The following is a 6,351-nucleotide window of genomic DNA, read 5'->3' as shown; positions in this document are numbered from 1 at the left end:
GCGTACTATTGTTAAAGCCGAGTGCAACGTCATGTATGAATTCAGTAAATTGAGTGGTACAGGATAATCCCATGCGAAATCCATGCTGGGTCGGGATGAAGAAATCATGCTTATGAGGTTCTTAATAAGACCAGAGTAAATAACATGTTCTAGTGTTTTACAACAAACAGATGTCAAAGACACTGGTCTGTAATTGCTTGCCAAAGCCCGACAACCACTTTTAAATATAGGAGTTACATTGGCCATCTTCCAGTCACTAGGTAATTTTTGACAATTTATTGACTTGGTAAATAATTCAACCAAGATAGGAGCAATACTGTGTGAACAGCGCTTCAAGACGTGATTTGATATTCCATCTGGACCGTGAGCAGAATGAGGATTAATGTTGCACAACAGAGCCCTTATTCCAGCCTCATTTAAAACTATGTCATTCATTTGAGGTAATTGTTCGTGTAATTCAGGTACCGGAATATGACGACATGCTGTGAAGACGGAGTGGAAATATTCGTTAAAGCAATCAGCTTTTTTTGTGTCATCAGTTAACATATCACTTTCATGCCGGAGAACCGGAACGCCAACACTGTCTTTTCGATTACTTTTGACATATCGCCATAACTCCTTAGGATTAGATATTATTTTATCAGCTAGCGACGATAAGTATGTTCTTTTCGCTGTCTTTATTTCTCGTTTCAAGTTTTTAGTTAGAGTTCTAAGCTTGTCATATAAGTTCTGACTTGGTGCTGTCTTGAATGCCTTGTACACTCCGGCCTTCTTTCTTATTGACAGACGCAGTTCTTTGTTAATCCAAGGTTTATCCATTCTACGTCTAGATGATACCACTCTTGAGGGAATGTATTGAGCTACCAAAAACAGGAGTTTGTCTCTGAACAGAGCCCATAAACTTTCTATGCTGCACTGACTGCAGTATTCCAGCAATACTGGCAGGAATAAGTTTAACTCTTCATCTATGGCATTATAATTCCCCTGTTCATACACAAAAACCCACAATGAACCTACACAGAAAAAAACATTTATCGCTCGTCACTCGGGATATTGTTTCGTACTTGGAATAAATATTAACACCGTGTCCCGCATAGTTTACTGAGGATACCGGGATCAACAACTAAATGCCGTGTATAAAGCATAAAAACTGGGGGAAAGCGAGTATTCAGTAGCGGTTTTTCGAGTACGTAAGCAACCACCGCAGTTCCAATTTTTGGAACACGTCACAATATGGTGCTCTTCATTTCTTCAAAATATAAAATATATGCTGTTCTTGCTCCTGCCGGAAAACAAGTAGTAGGGTAGCCCTTATTCAGAAACGCCTTAAAATGAAATCGATAAAAGAAGAAGTGACACAGGCCTTCAGAAAAAATTCAGTTAAGTGTTCTATTGGCACTGAAATGGCTCTGCAAGTTCGACCGAGGTCACTTTCACGAACATACCACCTCGCAGACCCTCATGTAATGTCCCGTTCTGGGACCTTTCAGGTATCATGAATAAATGAACTTGCATATAAAATCTTAATCAGTTCTAAACAAGAATATTCCAGTGCTATCTATGACAACCACCAGGTTAATATGATTAATTCCCTTGAATCGGTTCAGAACCATGCTGCCAGGTTCATTCTCTCTGACTACTACTATAATACAAGTGTCTCAGCCTTAAAATCCCGGTTTTGTCTTCCCTAGCTCACCTCCCGCCGCAAAAGTGCTCGTCTTTTTATTTTTTTTATTTTTTTAGGTTCTTTCATTCGCTGCCCTCAGGTAACCAAATCATCATTCCAGCGCATCGTTTCTCCCGCCATACGCATCTCAATGCTGTGTATCTACCACGCGCCCATTCCACCACGTATCAGCGTTCTTTTTTTCTGCACACAGCCTGAGAATGGAATACCCTTCCTTCTGACATCGCCATCATCACCGACATTTCCCGTTTCAAAACTGATATCGAAGACCATCTTTCACATCACGCCACCTCAGCAGAACTGATAGTTGGGCGAGTTGGTACGAATTCATAGTGAAATCTTTTCCGTGTCGATTGTGCGCGCTAAAAGATTTCACTATGGATCACGCCACCTAAACTGTCCCGTCATTTTCCTACGTGCCCACCCCTCATGTAATGTCCCGTTCTGGGACCTTTGAGGTATCATGAATGAATGAATGAATGAATGAATGAATGAATGAATGAATAAATCACGACTTATCACGACGATAAGTCGTGATTACACAAAGAAATTCGGCAGTTACACCTGTAAGTGGTTTGATTGGTTTTTATGATGGTGATATGATATATATTTATAAGGCAACGCTACGTAGACTATCTCTGGACGGAGATTCAATAGCTCCAGCATTTTATAATCCAACCATTTCGTGCAGTAAGGCCCACCCATCGTTGGACGCGGCTGATTAAAATATTTTATCCGGACCTCTCTTTTCGCCCGAAGGTTAAGTATATCAAGCCGATTGTTTTGTTTTTTCAAGTATGGTTAGGCGGTAATTTGTAACTGCGGGAATTGTCCAGCGCCAGGACTTCTGCGCAATGCAAGCGTGTATGGCGAATCTCGCGCGTCGCCCGCTACAGCGCGTCACGAGGAGGCACAATACTCGCTGCCCAAACCGGGAATACGTAGTAAAGAAAAGCATTATTAACGTGGTGACTCTATTAAGAAATCAAATTTAGCTTCAGCTGTAGTTTTGTTGGACTTTCCAGTGTGTAGCCGAAAATGCCCGCTTTCAAAAGTAGGGGGGGGGGGGGGCACATGGCAAGCTTTGCCCCCCTGCCCCCCCGGTAGATACGCCTATGCAACGAGACGCTCGATCTGTGATGCCCTGTGAATGACACCGAACGTAGCGCACTCATCATGTCATATAGTTGCCTCGGACTGCCGTGCGACAGCATGGAGGCTCTCCTGTTCCCGTCCGCCCACTCCTCCGTCATCAAGCGAGCGCGACAGCGTGAAGGGCCCCGTGTCGCAGAAAATCCGCTGTCAGCGTCGGCGTAAGAGTTGGCTGTCTGGCGGAAATAATCCTGCCGAACCACATCATCCCGTACCACCCCGACCAGGCGGGCCCTTCGCGTGGTGCAAGGCGTTAGTGAACGAAAGCGTATGGTTGAAATTGAAAAGTTTTCTTAAGGATATAACTTTGGGTGGTGTCTATCCTCCTCCGAATGCTCCCCCTGAATATTAAGAAGCACTATGTGATTACTAGCTGCAAAATACAAGTTCACGTTCAAACATCCTTATCACTGGCGATTTCAACTTACCCGGCATAAATGGTCCAGTCTTACTTATGACGGCACAGATTCTAAAAATGCTAAGCCACTACTACTAACTGCGTTTACCTTTTCTCAGTGGCCATGGTGTTGGGCTGCGGAGCACGAGGTCGCGGGATCAAATCTCGGCCACGGCGGCCGCATTTCGATGGGGGAGAAATTATAAAACACCCCCGTACTTAGTTTTAGGTGCACGTTAAAGAAACCCAGGTGGTCCAAATTTCCGGAGTCCCCCACTACGGCGTGCCTCATAATGAGATCGTGGTTTTGGCACGTAAAACCCCATAATTTAATTTATTTACATTTTCCTTAAACCAACTGGTTTCCGAAGCTACCAGGGTTTCCAGTTCTTCTGTTATTGACCTTGCGTCTGTAAGCAGCTCGCTCTCAGATTGTCAAAGATGTTAGTGTCAAAGATGGGATATCTGAGCACAAGTTACTCGGTTTAGCGTGCCCTATTTCTGGCTCGCGATCACCAGTTAAATCTTCTGACACTTTTATCAGAGACTGTACGCATGCGGATAATGAGGCAGTGCTTAGCTATATGGAATTCTTGTTCCCTTATTTCTGTGAGATAAGAGACGTTAATGAGGTATGGTCACGTTTTAAAGACACGATATTTCACTGTGAACGGAGTTATGTGCCACTAAAAAAGAAACGTATCAAGAGGAACTAGCCATGGATGAATCGTGGTCTGATTCATCTGAAACGCAAGATAAAACGCTGTCGTAAACATGGTGACAAGAAACAACTTCCAAGTCTAGTACACAATTTTCAGGGAAAAATGCACGCAGCAAGAACCCAATTTTTTTTCCTGCACTTTGTCCCCTTGCATGTTAGAAGAACCCAAAAAATTCTGGCGCTATTTGTCTAAAGACAAAAATGGTATCACAGAGATAAAAACATCGGGTCTAATCGTTGACGATTCCTGCATAATTTCTAATATTTTAATGCATTTTTCAGTTGGTTTTTACGCTGACGGCGTCGCACGCATCTTATGCGATTCTTACCCCGATGCCTGAAGTAAACTTAAACAAAGATGGTATCCTTAACCTTTTGCGTCAACTTGATTTAAAGAAATCACCCGGTCCCGAGGAAATATCAAAGGTTTTCCTAACAGATATGCGATTTGGGTGGCAGAGTATTTGTATAAAATATATACAACCTCGTTAGAATCTTGTGTGATACCCGATGACTGGCGCTCGGCGGGGATAGTCCCAATTCATAAGTCTGGATCTCCATTAGAATTAAACAACTACAGGCCAGTTTCCCTAACATCCACAATTTGTAAGCTGCTAGAACATATTATATTTGAGGCGATTATGATGCATCTAGAAAATAAGCAACTCCTTGACGACAATCAGCATGGCTTTAGGTCTGGTCTATCCACTGCAACTCAGCTAGGCGAGATAACTGATGATTTCGTAAATTCACTAAATGTGCAGAGTCAAATTGACGAGTGTTTTTAGACTCTTCTAAAGCGTTTGATGTTGTTCCTCGTGATGATTTAGTAACTAAACTGCATGCTATTGGTATTGAACACAACATTGTTCGCTGGATAGCGTGCTACTTAGCTTCAAGGAAACAATAGGTGTCTGTTAATGACTACATCTCTGACACACTAGATGTGCACTGAGGAGTACCCCAAGGGTCGGTGCTTGGTCCACTGTTGTTTTTGGTTCATATCAAAGATATCTATTTATTAGTGCAACCAGTGGTGAAGATCAGACGTTTTGCGGATGATTGTGTTGTGTATTGTCGGAGTCATGAGCGGTGTGGACAAGAGAACAAACGGGGATAGCCGATATTCTAGTTGACATAAGGCGGAAGACATGGAGCTGAGCAGGCCATGTAATGCGTAGGATGGATAACCGGTTTAGCATTCGTGTTACAGAATGGATATGAAGAGAAGGGAAGCGCAGTCAATGTCGGCAGAAAACCAGATGGGATGATGAAGTTAGAAAATTTTCAGGCGCAAGTTGAAATACGCTAGCGCAAGACAGGGGTAATTGGAGATCGCAGGGAGAGTCCTTCATCCTGCAGTGGACATAAAATATAGGCTGATGTTGATGATAATGATGTGTTCGGTATACTAGCATAAATCAGCATTCTTATCAAGTCAGACTAAATGATTCATTGCATTGAATCAGTGCATGGTGTGACAAATGGGGCTTGAGTCTCAATACTTCGAAAACGGCGACGATAACATTTAGTAACAAAAAAAGCCTTTAGAATTTGCTTGCAGCATTAAAAATGCTTATGTTAAAAACACTCGACACGTGAAGTATTTGGGTGTCACACTCACGAGTAACTTAAGTTGGTAACCCTATACGGATAATCTTTGTAGTAACGCACTGAAAAAGTTGGCATTTTTGAAACGGAAACCGCGCCATGCGCCAACCGCCGTAAAGTTAACAGCCTACAAAGCTCTCATGAGGCCAAAACTAGAATATGCGGACCTAATCTCGAGTCCGTATCAACAATTTTTAATTACAAAAATAGAAAGGGTGCAGAACTTAGCATTTAGGTTTATCTATTCTATATATTCGCATCTCTCGAGCGTATCTGTCCTTCACGATAGGGCAAAGATAAAAAGGATCGAACATCGTATAATGGTGTCCAGATTAAAATTTATCTATCAGCTTTACCATGGTCACTTAAACATACCGCGTGAACCAAGCCGTCCATGCGCTTTGACCGCACACACCAAAGCAAAACAGTCTTGCAACCATTTAGTTACCTTAACATACATCAATATTCCCTATATCCTCATGCTATTTCACTATAGAATAGATAACCACATGAAGTATATTATGCGTATATTGTGCTACGCCGCAATGAAGCAAATTAATCCATTCTCGCGTCTGTTTTATGTTTATATTAGGGGAAATGCTGAATGCAGTCTACTGTTGTGTGTGCATGGTACATCACTGCTTTGGTTTTAAGTTGCAAACTACAACTCTTGTTCCTGCTTAATATTTATTGCGGACCATTCTGTATTGCAAATGTTGATGTCCCTGTATTTTTCTGTTTCTAGCCTTGTTTATTAGAATTGATGTAACCACTCCTGCTTGG

Source organism: Dermacentor silvarum, chromosome 1 (genome assembly GCF_013339745.2).
Source record: "Dermacentor silvarum isolate Dsil-2018 chromosome 1, BIME_Dsil_1.4, whole genome shotgun sequence".
In the NCBI taxonomy this organism is placed as follows: domain Eukaryota; kingdom Metazoa; phylum Arthropoda; class Arachnida; order Ixodida; family Ixodidae; genus Dermacentor; species Dermacentor silvarum.
This window is presented reverse-complemented; position numbering follows the sequence as displayed.